General features: G+C 41.8%; 1 protein-coding gene across 13 annotated transcripts in view; it reads right to left on the bottom strand.

Annotated features, from left to right (window-relative positions):
• Nucleotides 1-17763, bottom strand: part of FOXP1 (forkhead box P1) — a 598922-nt gene that overhangs the window by 93721 nt on the left and 487438 nt on the right. The window contains exon 1 of one of the 13 annotated variants that reach the window (XM_007192443.2): nucleotides 10756-10822. The exons of 11 other annotated variants lie outside the window; for them this stretch is intronic. The gene's annotated coding sequence lies outside the window, so the exon portion shown is untranslated. Of the gene's footprint in view, nucleotides 1-9967; nucleotides 10114-10755; nucleotides 10823-17763 lie in introns of those variants that run through there. One more of the 13 variants, XM_007192442.3, reaches the window with a different exon arrangement.

The following is a 17763-nucleotide window of genomic DNA, read 5'->3' as shown; positions in this document are numbered from 1 at the left end:
TAATAACATGTTTTGCACTTTGCCTGTGTGCCACTTAAAAAAAAAAAAATCCAGCAGACAATAGCTGATTAGAAGATAAAAGAATTTAAAAATCTTTCAGGGGAGCAGTAAGCAAAAGGGAGAAATGCAGTATTAATTTTATGTAACATAATGTCTTAATATGCAGTTTATCTTGACTTTTTCACATGATTTGTCCTGTCATTTGCATAGCGAGCTCTCATTCCTAATTTCACAGTCATTATGCACTGATGTCCCGATTTCTCAGCATCACTAATTTTGATGAACTAACAAAGGTTCCTGAAGGTCAGATTCACGTACAGTGAACAGCTTCCACCGTTGTTGTGGGCATGTTTTGTGTGGGGGGATGTTTATGCACAAGTTTCACATTGTTTGGAAAACACTAGCTGGAACATTTGAAAATTTTCATTAACCCAAGTCTGGAAGGTCATCAATGAATTCTTCCTATTGCAGGGGCCTTTTAAGCATAGATGTGGATACACTGTAATTTTAAACAGATGGGCATGTCTGAATATTTTTATATGCAAACAGGGACAGATGTATATGAGTGGATAAATTATCCTTTTAAAAAGATACTTCGCAGCACGAAATATCACCAATGATTAGAACAGTGAACTTGCATTTAATCTAGGACAAACACCAAGAAGACATTATCAAAACATCTAACCACCTAGAAATTCATTCCAATTAGTTGACTCTGTCTTCATACAGCAGAAACTTTTTGAATTTTTCAATCTGTATTGGGTGCCAATCTCTATCTTTTGAGCTGCGAAAGCCAACGTATCACAATAGAAGTTTACTTTTCCTTGAGAGTTGCATCATCATACAGGGAGGTTTGATTAAGCAAACAAAAGAACCATGTTTAAGGTTTCTTTTTTCCCCTGCGTTTCTTGGATGATGTACAATATAAATATTCTTGAGCCAAATTTCTGATGGTGATGAACAGGAAAACAGACAGGAACAGGGTGGTGTTAAGATCTAAGCTGGTAATGAACGCAAAATTAACAGTGTTACAACAGAAACCATCATAGAAACAATCTCTTGCTCATAATGTTTAAAAGGACTATGGAGAGCCTATGCAAGAGAAGGGCACCAGAGAACTTTTGGGGGTGATGGAAATGCCATCTATCTTGGTTGCGGTGGTGGTCACAGAAGGTGGATACAATTGCCAAAATTCTTCCAACCGTATACTTAAAACAAATGCATTTTATATAGGTAAATTATGCTTCAATAAAACAGATCTAAAAAGTTTAAAACAATGACTTACATACACAGATAATTTTTAAACCCTCATATACAGTCAACAGTTTAAATCTCCTTTTCCCAAAGTTATTTATTCAATTTTTGTCATCATGTTACAGAACAGTAAAATGAACTTGAGTCTCCTCTCCTTTTTCCCTTTGGGCATCTCGACGGAGGTGGTGACAAGTAATCAAATGCTTAAAGCAGCAGCAGGCACAGCCAAAGGAGGGAAAGGGGCGAGAAGCCTGAGTAATCCTCCAGCCTGGTGACCGGTCTCTGAATAATCAGAAGTGGGCTATTAGATCCTGATGGCCTTAACTTTGCTTTTACTATCTGAAACCACATTTTCACACAAGTTAGCTCTGAGCTTCCAAAGTGGGCTCGAGCTTCATTTACAAACATAATAAAACTGAGATTTTCCCAAAGTTTCTCCTCCAACGTGTCATGAAAATCAGTTAAGGAAAGCTTTCACAAACATAGCCAAATGAACCAGAAACCATTGTGGGGTAGAAAAGGGAAAAAAAAAAAAAAAAAAAAAAAAAAAAATCTGAGCACAGTGTGAGGCTTTAAATAGTTAAGAATTATAGCCTACATATCCACTGCCTTGGCTCTCAACGTCTAACTTTTTCATGTAGCTAGTCCCTACTAATACTGGGAATCAAAGGGCATGCAGTACCAGCGAGAGGCTATTATAGCCCACACTTTATTGCCCATTACTACTGAGGTCATTAGCGGCAAGAGTGATTGTACTGGTCTTAACCTATTGATCACTGTAACTACTATCATTTAATCCTGTGTTGAATGTCTGGAAAGCAGCTAAAGGCACACAAGAGAGAGTGCTTCAGCATTGAGAAATATGGCCAAGGCTTCGAAATTACACTTTGATTCATAAAATCTAGCCAGTGGTTTAAATCAATAGTATTTAAAACAGTCATGTGAGTTTTTAACTACAGCACTCTAATATTTATGAGCCCCTCTTTCAGAGTATTCACTCAAAACTAAACTACCCCCCCCCCCAATTCCATGCACCTACTTTACCCTCCCTGAGATAAAAACATTAATTTCTGAGGTTTTGTGTGGTACGGGGCTCATGCCTTAACTAGGAGTTCAAGCTAATGCTCGATTTCTTCCTCAAATGACAATTTAAATATAATGCTAAAAAAAAAAAAAAAAAAAAAAACCTGTATCCCCGATACTGTAACTACCTTAACTGTTTGAGTATATAGAAATGAGTATGTTTTATGAGTTAACAATGAATCATAGAAGGCAATTTATGAAGAACGGGAATGATTCTGTCTAGCTGCCTTCAGGGATCAGAAATTCAAATTAAACTTCTGGCAGACATTTAAAGAATGCTAGCATACAAAACTGAATTTAAACACACACACACACACACACACACACACACACACACACACAGTTAACACTCTTTAGTTGAGTTTCAAGAGGAAGTCATGAATTAAAAAAAAAAAAAGATTGGTTAATACACTGCTGACTGATACCAATTGGGTGTGGCCCACCCCAGGTGCACACAAACCTGCGAATATGGCAGCCAGACAGCTGTGCTGGGGCCATCGGGACACGGCTGCTGGTGTGGGCCTGCTGCTACCTTCCTACCAGCCACTGGGGAAACGTCCTCTGCACCAATAAGTGCTGTTAAAGGCCCATCCACTGCTGTGTAAATTCTGCCTGATACAGTTTTCTTTTACTTCCAAATGGCTTTATATCATCTGAACGCTAGAAGAGTATTAAAATAATATGGCTTATTTTTCTCCTCCATCCTCAACAGGGAGAGGCAGGTGAGAGGAAGGGGAAGAAAAAAATCTAAAAAGCAAACAAACAAATAAAAACACCCATAGAAACAATACTTATTTCTAATCTAGGAGACAATTGGAGGAATTGGGTGGGAGGGGAGATGACACAATATAAATACTGAAAATAACATGTTATCCTTTCTTTTTCTTTCTCTTTAGTTTACACTCACGTTAACTCCAAGGAAATGCTGCCAGGTACAAATACACATAGATTTCTGGACCTCAGCATTTCTCATAATTGCTATGTGTACAAATAATGCAAATGAGAAGAAAAAAACATTTTAAATACTGCTGTATTTCCATTTCTCTGGATTAAGAATTTAGAAACTAGTTTTCATCTCTGGTTATTCACCTCGTGGATGTCCCAAGAAACTTAAGTCCCTTCTAGACCTTGGGCTGTGTTTGAATGATAACCGACCAGGTTAGGCAGTGTCACTTGGTTCATCAAATAAGAGCAAAATGAATTAAATTAGAGTGCTCCAGAACATCAAAACAAAACCAAAGAAAATGGCTACACACACACACACACACACCCCTATGTCAAATGTGATATGATCATGTAGAAGCAAGCCTGTGTAAAAGAAAATAAACAGCAAGGCCCCCCCCCCATGAAAGACAACAGTTTTCATAATTAATAACCCAGTGGATACAACTGATATATCGGCAAACAAAAAAGTTAGGAAGCTTCTATCTGTTCCCCATGGTGTTTAGAAAGCAGAAGAAACACACACACAGACACACAAAAACCCAAAAAGCCACAGATACCATGTAAAATAGCTGTATCACACAGGAAAGAAAATACATTTCTGACATAATATTTCAGTCTTCAAAAAATAAAAAAAAAAGCATGCTATTCATGTGGAAAGTATAATTCTGTTTCATTACAGAATTCTGTTTTTTGTATAACTCTTTTAGGCTTCGCTATTTTGCCACAATACTGTACAAAGCATTAAGGCAGGTAATGGTTATTATATTAATGCAAAATCATCTAAGTAGTCAGTCATTAGCATAACTGTTCTCTCAGTAACAATACAACCAACCACCTATTAAAATTTTAGGGAAAAAAAAAGACCTCTTTAAAATGCAATTAGCATTTCATTTTTTATCATTTTGTTTATTACATTCTATCAAGAAAGGCTATCCTTCCTTCAGGAAGAATTGTATGGCCAAGACTTGCCTGCCAATCAGGAGTTATTTCAGGTTATCAAGCCTAATAAGCAATCTTGGCAATGCTCTCTGAGCTCTTCTTTTGTCTCTAAATTGTAAAAAGTGGCATAAATTCATATTTGTTTACAGCACAGGCATTCGTGGGACCTCCACTGCTCTCCTCTCTCATTTCCCCACGCACACAGGGTTACTCCACTAAGTGCCAGTGTAACTGTTTTAGCTCTAATATCAGCTTCACTTGCATAAAAATGTAAAGTTTACATAAATTAAATCGCTTCTCCCATTAGTGACTGTTAAATACAGGAAACAATGGAAGCTACACGTGAAAGTAATCATCCAATAAGCCCTGATCTTTTCAACCTAGCAACTATTATTATTATTATTATTATTATCATCTAGAAAAATGCCCCCTCTTCCTTCCTCAGTCTCTTTCTCTTGGAGGAGGGATGGAAAAAACTTAGTGCACGTGGATCAAACCTGCTATGACAGTTTATATTCACAGCAACAACAAAAATCGTCTTTTAAGTACCGTAAAGAAGAGGAGGGGAGAATTATTCCAAGAAGGTACCTCAGAATAGGTTCTACCCACAGATCTTTAGCTCTTGAAGAGAAAAGGAAGGGGCCTTGGCTACATAAGCTCCCTTACATTGAAGCATTATTGAAAACTAGTGAAAGGGAAGGCAACTGTATCCATCCTATTTGACACACATAGATGATTAGAATAAGGAAAGACAACTTGGAGATTCAGTTGTAGGTCAATGGATACTGTTAAATGAAGAAAAGTTAAATCTTGATCTTTTGCCCATCAAACATTTTTCTAAGACTAAGAATTAAATGGATAGCTCTTCATGCTTCAACCAGCATAGAAAATATCATAGGGTGCTTAACTACGAAAAAATATATATCATATACATATAATTAATATATATACATACATATTTTACTATTTACTGAGATACAGAGGGGCTTTTAGTTGGATTTAAACACGCAGGTAGGCCAAAATTAGATCATTCCAACGTTTTTAAGGCCTGACTGAGGGTGCAATCACCCTTTCCTTCCCCTTTTTTTCAGAATTACAACTTCTGTTTCTCAAATTATGTAGTTTCTCCTGCCTATTTCCAACACCTTTACCTTATCCATCACAGTTAAGCTAAGGGGTGCAAATTAGATTCTAATGGGAAAGCATCAGTTGCTTCTTTGACAATCTCACCATTCACTGATTTATTTCTAACAAAGACAAAGCCCAACCCAAAGCTCCCTACATGATAAAGGCCAAAACATGTTCAAAAATGCCTAGTAAAATCAAGGCAAATGGGAAAGCCATGAAGACCCACCCTCATGAAGTGGTGTGACAATTAGAGTAATTGTACAAAAAGCCATCTTCAGGACAAAAATAAAAGAAATTAAGCTGCCACAACAGTAACAGGTTAGATGAGAAAAATCAAAATTTAATGTATTCTCCCCTGTGTCATCTTGTTTTGTCAAGACATCAAATAGAATTGGGAAGTACAAAATAACAAGCCCTTGAGAAATCACAGAAGCCGACCTTTTTGATGTTGTTGATTTACCTTGTTCTCAGTTATTTGAACAATGATGTTTCAGATTTAAGGGTCAGATAAAGCTTAAAAATTAAAACATGATACCAAGGTATCCCAAAAAAAGCGCACCCTCACATTTAGCCAGCAACTTCATTGATTAGTTGCTTTCAACCGGATTTGAAAAGGAGGCACAGTGCATGTATTCAATATTTATTTCTCTCATTCTAAATTAATTTCTCTTCAAACAGCTGTCAGGTAGGAAGAAAGACTCAGAGATTATTCCTACAGTCCTCAAGTAGAGGCCCAGTTCAGGTCTTTCCAGATAGTTCAAGTTCCCACCATCTGTAGAGGACTGTTTAGCTAAGAGGTAGCTGAGTTTTCTCTTTTTAAAAATGAGTAAATAAAACTGAATGTAGAATGCCATTTTTGAGGAGGGGGAAAAAAAAGAAAGTACTGCACACTTTGAAATGACTCAAGCCAATGTCCAGAAATATCATGCTATTGCCAAGAATAGAAATCTTTCATCAAACCAAACCAAATTCATGTCTGTCCCCAAACCCAGCCATGCAGGTATACACGAAGCTGCATTCTTTCTCTGCCCCCGGAGAGCTACAGCTTATCAGCAACATAACTCCTAGTCTTGTATGAAATCTTACGTACAAAGATATATAAAATCAATATATCACACGATAGCTTTCTCAATTTTTATGTGTAGATGGCTGCTTCTACTAGAGCATACATCTGAACCAAAAAATGCAGCAGTAAAAAAAACATCTGTTTAAAAGACACTGAAAGTAAATAACCTAGTATTTACAAGCACTAGTAGAATTCGTAAGATCTGGACTAGTTAATAGCTATTAAATGACTGTAACTCCTTGTCATCAAATTCATACGCATTTTAACACATAACACACACACCAGACACTATGTATTTATTTACTCCAACCTTCTCTGGTTAACTGTTGCTGCCTTATCCCTCGCTAATAAATCACAAAGAACTACCTGCAGTGGACTCGGACGATTCTATTTGCCAAACTCCTAAGAGGACAGTTTTAAGTTTCCCCTTAGTGGTGTTCATCTACAACTAAGCCACAGAGTAAAATAAATTTCTTCAATCTCCTTTTTTTGGCCAATTCAAATTTTATTCACATTTTGGTTCAAGCTAAGAAGCTCGTCACACTACTGTCTCCTGATTGCCTCAGTAAAACCCTGTAGCACCAACACACTTCTGCCACCTTACTCAGCTGAGATAAATCTGAAATTTCATTGCTTTTAATTAATCTGGATTTTAATTTCACTGTATCTTGCAATTGTGTGGAGGTTGGCTGAAAAGTTTGCAGAACTGGTCAGCGTCATGAAAGAGTTTATCTTTCAAGTGACAGCTCCTGACAACATGCAAATACAAGGCAGTGATGGTGAGGGTTTTGTTTTTACAGTACACTTGACTGTAAACAAACAAACAAACAAAATTCAGGCCAACCACTCCTATCGTAAGCTTTCCGATGATTTATGGTTTACCAACTGAGCAAGGTTACGCAACACTGCATGCCTTTAGATGCATTACTTCAGCTAGTTGAGATTTAATTAAGATCACAGCCTCTAAAATCCCTGTCAAATGAAAATTCAGAGAAGACAATACACTATATAGCCTCTTGCAGAATGTTTCCATTCCATCCTCTGGAAAAATATGAGTTAATCCGCGTTTCTATGGCTGCAGACAAAAGTTCACTAATTTTGTTTTCTTTTGACACTTAGGTTGTTTTCTATTGTATGTCATGAGATCATTCCCTTCCAGGGAGGGAAGAAAAAAATCGAGAGTGAAACACGTTGCAGAAAATGCCCTTGACATTATTATCTGACATTAGCATAGCTTAGCTATGATGTCATCACATCTTCATATAATCAGCCCATGCTTAGGAGAGTTTCATTTAATGAAATATGTTCATTTACACACACAACACAAGTGGGAAGCCTACCTTTCTTGAATTACTCAGATTAAAGAATTGACATGTTAGGCTCCTCATTTCCTTAACTGACCAACTTTTTATCAAATGAGCTGCACATATGGGTAGAAAAGAAAGTTCCGGGAGCAAATAAGAGAGCATAAAGGCCATTACTTTCATTCTATAAGTAGTCCCTAGGGTAAAAAAAAAAAAAAAAAAAATATATATATATATATATATAGTTAATAGATTTCTTCTTACAGATTGGTAGTGACCCATGCTCTTTTTTCTTTTAAAGAAAAAATTTATGACCATGTGGCCCTTTACCTAGTCCAACATATTTTTATTTGCATCATCTTAATATCTGGCTGCTTATCTCATGCCTTAGAAATGACAGGTGCTCACAGTCTGGCTCTTGACAGGCCACTACACAAATAACTGTCTTGCCTGAAAGGGCTAATGCAGTACTAATGAACAATAAATCAACTTTGATTATCAAGTGTCAGCCCAATCCGTTTTCAGTTCAGCTCTATCACATCCTAGAGTAAGTCAGCCAGTGTCTCTGGGTAGGCAGTCTGTATTTTGGTTTCATTTTTACACACTTTCCACTGAAATGTGTCAGGCAGCTACAAAGAATCACGTAAAATAGAAGTAGACCTTTTTTCCATGTAAGCGAAGGGCATCAATTAGGAGAATGTGCTTCAGTCTTCGTTCGGTTTACTTAGTGAGGAGTCTTAACGTTCGAGAAAGCTTTGTATTCTTTTAAACAACAGTAACAGCAACAGATCCTAAACTAGAATCTTAATGTGATCATGTTTGAGGTTTTTGACAATGACATGCTAGCTTGAACACTTTACCACATAAACCAGCTTTGACTGAGCATTCCTCTTGGAAAATCTATTACAAACAAATGGAAAAAAAAAAGGCCGCCTCTAAAATAAAAACTTCACTCGATTTGAAGTTAAAAAAAAATGGCTTCTTTAACACTGACTTCCTAATAAAATAAATGTAACTTATTTTTTTCTTAAGCAGATTAGTCACTGATAGTATGATTCACATTTCCTGTTATTAGGCTTAATTTTTCCCCCAAACGTGTCACTTTCAGAATGTTGGAATCTATGGAAATTAGGTGATTTGCATTTTTAAATTGGCTTGATTAGAACATTTGGTCTGTGTGGACAAGAGTATAAAATTATTAGATATTTTACTCCGAACCGGCAGGCCCTGAAGGAGTTAAACCCAAAGAGGAAAAGAGTCTATATGTACTTTGCTCTAAAACTTTACCACCCACTTCCTAAAGGTCCCCTCCTTCCCATCACGACACTTGGGCGGGCGGAACCAAGAAAGTCTCGTTTCCACTGACCGTCTTTCAGGCAGTTCTGACAGTTGAGGTAGCTACATTCAAAGCCGGTTCGGATGGGAGCACCCCCTGACAATCCCTCAGTCTGCTGCGCGTCCTAACCCAAAGCCCACTCACTACTTAATTAACCAGCAAAGTAATGCAACAGAGGCTGAGCCGTCCAAACCTGCCTGAGTGTCCCTCCGCCAGCCTGCCCTTTTCTGTGTGCGGCTTTATTCGTCCCCCTCCCCCCTTGACTGTGTGTGAACTCCTTGAATTTGAACAGCTAAGCTGAAAATAGCCTAGACAGATATAGAAACAAACTATCAGAAGCAAAGAAACATCCACACGGGTTACACTGAGATGGAAGGCTCCTTGTATATGTCACACGCTCTGAAAGTGACATAAATCACACCCCAGATACGTCCCCCGAATGGAGTGATGGCGAGGGCTTTACCAAAGTGGCTGCCTGAAGGCCAGAACGGCAGAAAACCAGTCGCAAACGAAAAAAAAAAAAAAAAGAGCGAGCGAGAGCGCGAGAGCAAAACACAAGCAGGACTTCCTTCAACTCTCAACTACACCCCACCCATGAACATTTTAAAAAAGGGAGAGCAAGAGAGAAACGGGGGGGGGGGGGTGGGTGGTGGAAATCTCTCTCTTCCAGGACCCACAGGCCTGGAGCTGCTTCTTCCCACCCCTCCACTCCCTCCCCCCGCCTCCACTTCCAGAGCGCAACTCCCACCCAAGTTGGTAAACAGCGATGGTTATTATTATTTTTTTTTTCCAAAAGACTCAACTTAGAAACCCTCGGGCGCTCCTGCCTTCCCCAGCGAGGCCCCAGGAAGCTGGCACCGCGGAGCCCGGGGAAGGAGAGCAGAACGGCAAAGATCAATCACAGGGACCAACCTGACACTCTCCATGTAGCCGCCAGGCGCGCGGAGCCGGCTCAGGGCGCCCGCGCGGGCCGGGCGTGGGGTCCGGCGGCCTCGGCGTGCAGGCGGACTGCACGCGCGCAGGGGCGCTCCGGCTCGCGGGCTGACAAGACGCGCCGCGCCGCGCCCACCCGCCCCGCCCTGCTCCACCAATCACAACCCGCCTCTAAACACCCCGCGCCGCGCCGCGCCCCACACAATGGGCTCCGCGGCCCGCGCCCCGCGCCCGCGCCCCCCGGCCCCCCTCCGCGCGGCAGGTGAAATCACGCTCGGCTGAAACCCGGCTTTTGTTTCGGGAGCAACTCCGCTTAATTGCTGTTAACCCTTTGACCCGCCTCCGGCTGACGTCTGGGAAGCCGGGCGCGGCGCGCATCTCTCCCTCCGGCCGGGGCTGCCGGGTCGGGGATTTTTGGTGGGGTGGCGGTGTTTGTTTCCTCTTGGAAACTGACGAAGAGTTGTCCCGGCCTTTCAGAGCAACCCGAGCGGCAACGCAGGGGAACCGGCGCGTCCGGCGCACACCCCGACTGCTCGGAGCAACTGTTTAGAATCGGAAGGGGATGCGGGGCTCAAAGGCAGCGCAGGAGAACTTCCCCGAAAACGGCCTTTGCGGGAGAACTTTCGCTTCACGTCCCTGGTTTAACCCAGCCTTGGCCTCTTTTATTTCCCCCCTTTTCTTTCCAAGAGCCGGGTTCGCCAGAGTGTGCTTCTGCGCACAGAGGAAAACGAACCCGACACGGGGGTTGAAATAAATAACCAACGTACCTCGTTGCTGAACCAAGCTCCTTGCCCTCTAGAACGACAGCTGCTGAAGCAAGCATCTGCCACTCTTTCGCTAAGGAATAATTCTCTAAATTCCGTTCTTATTTATACTACAACATCAACACAGGCTACTCTCAATGAGCACCTGAAGATGACCTCTATTAGTCACTGCTCTTTAAAGCTGTTTAAAGCTGAGTACAGTGTGAGAAAAAAAAAAAAAGTCACCAATATGCTAAATTTGGTGGGCTCAACTGGCCCGATTTCGGTGCCAGGTTAATTTAGTCATTTTCGGCAGCTCTAGAATCACCTCTCTAATTTACCCTTGTTCAATTTAGGGGAAAACTTTTTGGCCTATACTTACAAAACAAACATACAGAACTCTAACTTTTTAATTATTTTTCTCAAAAATACTCGAGGAAAAGTAGTCGTGACATTAATGATTACGTATTTTCCCTCAATTAAAAAAAAAAAAAAAGGCCACAAATCCTACTCCAGTAATTTCAGTTTTACTTGAAAATATTTTTCCATTTGAGGTGTTAATGCAGGTTACTACAAACCAGAAAGCATATTGATACTATTTCCGATCAAGCAAATGCCTGAATTTCAATCAGGTCAGCTCAGGAGCAGACAATTCCCCCATTAATCTGCCAGCAAAAGAGACAAAAGCGCCAGTTGACTGTCAACTTATGATCAGATGTTAAATGGGTGCAGCACTGATCGAGCTCCACCCTAAAGTGTTTTTGTGTCAGATAACAAATTTATTAATGGAAGTTTTTCAGGTCACAAAAATGTGACCCCACCCTCTCATGAATATTCAACAGAGAACCAAGGGCATACTTTTTTGGGGAGAAGGGGCCTTAAATCTGCCAGTGTACCATGCATCAGTAGAGTTCTGACTCTTAAAGAGACAAGGCCCTCCTTCCGTAGGGGCTGGCAGGGCCCCAAAGACAGGAAATAAAAATATAGGAAGTTCTCTCCAACCAAGGCACAGTGAGAGAGGAGAAATGTTCATTTCAAAATCCACATGCGATTTTTTTCAAAGGTATTAAAATTCATTAGAGATTTAACGTCTGTGAACAACATCAGGGTGCCCTTTAAAGAAGCAATTTTTTTTTTTTTTTTTTAAAGACAGATTCTTTCAGAGGCATCCATAAAACTCAAGCATGCTTTTACAAGTTGGCCTACCTCCTTTGCAGGTCTGCGTTTGTAAACTAATTGTCTCCGGGAGCATCCAAACAAACAACAAACAAACAAGCAAACAACAAACATTACAGAAGCTTGTGACCCAGCTGTGGAGTCCAGCCTCACACAAAATAATTAGAGAGTGATGCAATGCGGTGGTTACACAAGTACTAAATTGCATGGTGGTGGCATTAAGCACCACGAGACCACAGAGCAGGGGGAGATGAGTGGATCAGGAGAGGTCTGGGAAGGCCCCTTGGGGAGGTGGTGCTTCGAGGACTGATGGTTTGGATAAGGGGGGAGGTGACAAAGTAGCTTAGCAAAAGCAGAGGCCACCTGGAGCCCTTCCCACCCTCTCTCCAAACATGACATGGTGACTCAGAGACTACTTCTAGGCAAGGAAATGTACCATCAGAGATAAACCTGGGTAAGTTTTATATGCCCAGGCCATTTTGGTTAACGCTCCCAACGCAGGGGGCCCAGGCTCAATCCCTGGCCAGGGAACTAGAGCCTACATGCCGCAACTAAGAGTTCGCATAAGGGTTCGCATGCCGCGACGAAGATCCCGCGTGCCTCGACTAAGACCTGACGCAGCCAAATAAATAAATATTTAAAAAACAAAAAACTTAAAAAAAAAAAAAAAAAAAGATCCCTTTCCATGTGGTCCTGTCTACCTGCCCTGTGCCTGGGATTCAGTGAGAACTGGAACTTTCAATGGCTGGAATACAATATAAATGTTAAAAGGTGCAGTGATTTAGAAGACTTAGTTAATGCCATTTGTTCTATGAGTGCCAGGTCATTTTGGAAAGGCTGGGTCAGAAAGGCAAAAAAATAAATAAAATAAAAATAAAAGCAGCAGCATTTGGACATTTGGATTGCAGGAGCTTTAGAAAAATCTGGATTGAGGGGCAGGCTTTAGAATGGGTTACTCAGACACAGGGGTTCATTTAGTTGTCACAATGTGAACAGAAATTGCAATCCCCCATTTTACAGAGGAGGAAGCTTAAGTTCAGAAAGGCAAAGTGATTTTTTTTCCTTTTCCCTGTCTAAGAATCAAACACACCCAGCTCCACGGGCCACAAGGGGAAACAAGACACTGAATAGCTCCAGAAAAAGAGAGGCCATGATAATATAAAATGAATACCTGGGGGAAGGGGGAGGGCTCATGTTTAAGGAAGACTGAAGGAAATGCTAAATACCGTACTGAAAAATATTTTTGATGCCCACATCCTAACACCCACAACAGATACAGCCCTTGTTCAAACACCACATATTAAGAAACCTGTCAGTTGCTAAATGAGTCCATTGTGCAGCTGGCTGTGTACTTAAGAACAGATTACTATGATCCCACACCAAACTCTAACCACCAAATAACACACCTGGGACTCAAATCATGTATTTTATTTGGTTCTGCTGAGCCCTAGCCTTGAACGCAGAAGAAAGTGAAAGGTTTTACTGCCCATTCAGAGCTGAGAATGTAGGTAAGATGTATTCAACGCAGAGTCAGAAGGAGCATCTTGTCGGGACGTTATTCCCACACTTTGATGGATGGCACGGCCGAGGAGGAGACACCAGCCACGGTGCTGGGCCCACGTGGTCCTCGGCTCCAGCCGGAGCTGCTTGGCAATCACCAGAAAAAAGGACATGTAAATGGGCACTGGCTCACATATTTCTAAGCAACACGGAGAGCGAGACACCTCCCCAGATAAAGTCAGTTATCTCTACCAAGGGATGAACAGTTTGATGGGTTGAAAAAAATCAACTTGCTCATGAGGACCAAAATCTTCTTCTTTTTTTCTTTTTTTTTCTTTTGGCCGTGCCGTGCGGCATTCAGGATCTTAGTTCCCCGACCAGGGATCGGACGCGTGCCCCCTGCGGTGGAAGTGTGCAGTCCTGACCACTGGACCGCCAGGGAATTTCAAGGGGCCAAAATCTTAATTCAATTCCCCATCTTCTTCCAAACAGCCCTTGCTTGAACACTTATTTCCTTTCTTTTTAACCATTCGTTTCGTGGAGTACCCAGAACATATTCTGAAACCACAGAACTTAAAAGAGATTCAACCAACTGACCCTGTTGCTAGAGGAGAACACGCTGACAGAGCAGGACTACAGAATTTAGGCCCCTCACCCCAGAAGTGGGCTTGATGACCTGCCCGGGGAAGCGAGTCTCTCCAGAAGGAGCCCTGCTTTAGTTATTTCTCATGTCTCCAAAGACCGCCAACCAGCAGCCAATTAGAGAGACTAAACTGCAACAGACATGCCCGATTCCGGACATTTGGGCACTTGTCTCCAAGGACCTGCCGTTCCTTCTTGATTTAAGTGCGGCTTTTACTTAAAAATATAAATTAATACATCATCCATCTACAGGGAGCTAAGGCAGTTAGCTCCAGATTGCTATTGTTTATGTCGCTGTGATGTCTGTGGACAATGAAGGCAATTATGTTGCTTTTCTTTTGCTCCCGCTCAGCCAAGGGAAAAGACTGCAAGTTCTCACTCTTGCGCAGGAGTTTACATTTCTCCCCGTGACACCCTCCAAACTGTCATCAGCATCTTCATTTGATGCAACATTTTATAATGCGATTGCTCCTGGTTAATTTTCTAGATACACACTGTGACATGTCAACATTCAGGTGACTTATGAATATGATGGGTACAGAAGCTATGGAAAACATTTACCACCCTCTCCAAAAAAAAAAAAAAAAAGTCCCTCACTCGAAAAATGTAAAGATATTCATAGAATGTCACCGGTAAACAAAATCACGTCTGGGAAAGAAAAATGGCAACATCCATTCCAAACTCTGCATCTGATTGACAGTAACAAATTACTCTCTCTCATTTATGCTCAAGCTATAATCTCTTGTTTTAATATAATGTACAATGTATTACTGGACTGCTTCTACCATAAGGTTAGAACAGATTACACCGAGGTGCACAAAAGCCTCAAAAAGGGACATGTTTTAGCGCAGGAGGTCATTTCCCAAAGAGCTCTTTCCTTCAGGTATCAGGAAGAAAGAATCACTATCACCATTAAGCACGAGGCCTTATTCCCCCCCACCCCCCTAAGAGTGACGGTGCTGATGACACACCCATGTGCAAACTCTCGATTTTAGGCACAAGCAGAACTGGGTCACTGAAGGGGAAAAGAAAAAATGGCTCTTGGGTGATGAGATGACATTTGAATTTTTTTTTTTTAATGTTTAATTATGTAGAAATCGCTGAGTATCATTTTAAGGCACTGGCCACCTTTAGGCAGGAAAGTCAGTTTTTCGGGTGACCCGAGGCGCGCAGCAGGCCTGCGAAGAGGCAGAGTTCCATCCTGCCCTCCGAACAATGCTCACCAGTCTCCCTCCCGGCCCACGCCACCCTCCTGTGACCCTAGGCTGACACACCCTCATGTCAAAACCTTCTTTACGCCTGCCCTCTGCTGGTAAGCCTGCCAGGACTAGGACATTTCGACTATCTCAACTTATTCCAAAGATAACTTTCAAAAGCTGGAGAGAGAAAGGCCGTGTAGTGAACTATTAACTGGAATATATAAATTAAGACACTTAAAAAAAACGGGGGGTTAGGGGTGGGAGGGGATGACGAGGGTGAAATATGGCACTTTTAATGTAAAAATGCACATCCGTCTACTCTACTGCCGGCTGGCTCAGAGCACAGGAGTGCCAAACTCTATCTTAGCTCACCTAAGAGAACAACCTGTATTACTGCCGGGCATCTTGCCTTCTCCTTTGCTCCCTCTCGGGGGAGAGGTATGTCGGTGCATTTTCAATAAAACACCTTCTTAGCAGTAAAGGGCCACTGTTCCCATTTCAGTGGTCCCTAAGGTTTCATGATACAGTATATTTAGCTGGCTCGCGGCTCAAGTTTTCCTCAGGCATTCATAAGATCCATATAAAAGGAAAAGGGATAAAAAAAAAAAAAAAAAAAAAAAAAGGGAAAGAAGAGCTTTCGTCTATCCTTTGTTTAAGTAAGACAACAGTTAACTCCGAGATTGATGAGCTGGCATGAGTCCCCCCCAAACAACGGGATGCGCTGCCAGGCTCACTCCCCACGACAGGTGCCCTGGCGTGCGAGCCAGGCGGGCCGGGAGGAGGGCTCTGGGCATCAGCTGGTGAATTTCTGCGGCAGCAAGCAAGGGTTGAACGAGGCAGCTCCTGTCAGCGTCAATGGGAAGCACGGGGCCTTACAAATCCCTGCATCCCATTTCAAAAATATATCTCCAAGATGGGAAAATGAAGCTTAGCAGTTGCAGCCTCAGAAGCATTCAGGAAGTAGCACTCTTGACAGCGCTTTAGATGCCGAGTAAATGCTCTTATAACGAACACGCAATGCAGCTGACAATAAATCTTACACCAGGGAAGCCCGCGCAGGGCTGCGGAATCCCCTCCAAACATAATTGCCTTCCACACTGTGTGGCATAGAAATTGCGACATCCAAAACCCTTTCTGGGGCCCTATAGCTCTCTATGGCTTTTCTTTCCCTAATAGTCACCGATTACACACACACACACACACACACACACACACACACACACACACACAGACACCTCTGCCTTGAAAAGAGACCATAGAAAAATCCAAAGATTTGGTCTTCTTTCCTAGAGAAAAGTGATGAGGCCAGTTCTTGGCAGGGGACAGGGGATGGAAGAGGGAGGCTGGGAAGAGAGGAAATGTGTACGGACTCAGGGAAAGAATCTGAAGCGGGACCTTAAGGCCCACAACCCTCAGCGTCCACTTCCCACTCTTTGAAAGCTCAGGTCGTTTCGAAAACAATTCCAAATTGGGACTCTCCCAACAGGTCCATCAACAGGTAGGCAGATCTTTTCTAGTCCAAAGTGGGCTCAAGTGCTCTGTTTAACCCTGAGACGGTGTAGGAGTATTAGATAGGACACGGGGGTCTGTCAATGACACTGTCATGAGCTAACAGTGTGATTGTGGGCACGTCCCCTCACCTCTCTGAGACTCCACACTTCACCTAAACAAAGAGAAAGATGGATAAGATACTCTCCATGTTTTCTTTAATAATAATAATAACAACAACTATCACTACTAACTACTTATTATGTGTCAGGTACACATTTTACCCTAGCAGAGGAACTAATTTCTAGGTGCTTTTTAGCTTAATGTCATATATAAAACTACCAAGAATATAGTTAAAAAATATAAACACGATTTGAGAACTCTTGAATCTTAGGCACTACTGTGTCAACAGAATATCAGGGAACAAAGGGAGGGAAAACTGTTTTTTGGAAAACAACTCAAAAGCTCTTATTCTGATCCTCTCTGGGTCATAAACCCTGTGAAACATCACTAACTTGTGCTTCATTGAATAAGTCACTAACATGCTTTAGGACTTGGTGAATTGATTTGGGGTCTCAGAGGAGGAGGCTAAAATCACCTGACGTCCTTTTTCCTTGTGATTTTTTTTCCCCTCTTCTTTAACCATCAAAGCTCTCTCTTTCCATCACGCCTGCTCCCACCAAAACAATGTTCTCAATTTCTGGTCCAACCTCCCAAGCCGTTCACCTGCTTCTGTCTGTTTCACATCGGAAAGGAGAGAGGAAAGCTTTATGCGCCAGGTAACTACTGGTGGGGGCTGGCATTTCCATCTCAAGTTGAAGCCACAGGTGAGGTTTGGGCTGGATGAAAAGGGAAATTTGCAAGGAAGCATAGCATCACAGAGATATTAGATTCCTTTTGAGATCTGATAACTCTCGTCTTAAGAAAATGCATACAGAAAAGCAGACAGTCCAGCCTGCAGCCCAATTATTTATTTTTTATTGTTTTAAATGGCATTTCATCCCTCTTGAGGAAAAGCAATAGATGA

The sequence above is a fragment of the Balaenoptera acutorostrata genome, chromosome 10 (genome assembly GCF_949987535.1).
Source record: "Balaenoptera acutorostrata chromosome 10, mBalAcu1.1, whole genome shotgun sequence".
Taxonomy (NCBI): Eukaryota; Metazoa; Chordata; class Mammalia; order Artiodactyla; family Balaenopteridae; genus Balaenoptera; species Balaenoptera acutorostrata.
Note: the sequence above shows the minus strand (reverse complement) of the source record. Positions and strands in the feature narration are given on the sequence as shown.